Source organism: Paramormyrops kingsleyae, chromosome 5, assembly GCF_048594095.1.
Source record: "Paramormyrops kingsleyae isolate MSU_618 chromosome 5, PKINGS_0.4, whole genome shotgun sequence".
In the NCBI taxonomy this organism is placed as follows: domain Eukaryota; kingdom Metazoa; phylum Chordata; class Actinopteri; order Osteoglossiformes; family Mormyridae; genus Paramormyrops; species Paramormyrops kingsleyae.
This window is the reverse complement of record NC_132801.1, coordinates 19,033,220-19,033,698: the sequence shown is the minus strand read 5'-3', so window position 1 is coordinate 19,033,698 and position 479 is coordinate 19,033,220.

The window sequence follows — 479 nt, the reverse complement described above, 5'->3', positions numbered from 1 at the left end:
CATGATTTTTGTGTATTTTATCATAGTTTACTCAATGTGTTGCTCTAAATGAATAAATGCTAGTGTTGACTAAAAGGGAATCATTCTTTCAAAGAAATGCCATTTCGGTTGCATTTGGAAAACTAAGGGAGGTCAAGTATTTTAGCCATTGTTGCTAATTTGTTTCAAAGACAGTTCTACTGCCGACAAGCATGCAAATAACTGTGTGCTTTGCTTATAAACTGGAGGTTGTGTAAGCTGTACAAGTGAAAACTAGCGCACAATTTTGTTATATCACTTTATACAATTCAAACGACTATCCAGACAATCTAACACAGCGAAGTAAAAGCTTTTTTGGTCAGCCAGTAGTCAGTAAATGTATACAGTCACAAGTTTTTGGACACCATATATTTTAGCATTTTTGGTTAAACTTTAAGCAGTGCACTCATTGTGATCACATTCACTTTTTGAAGAAGACAAATGAAGGAAAGGTGAAAGTG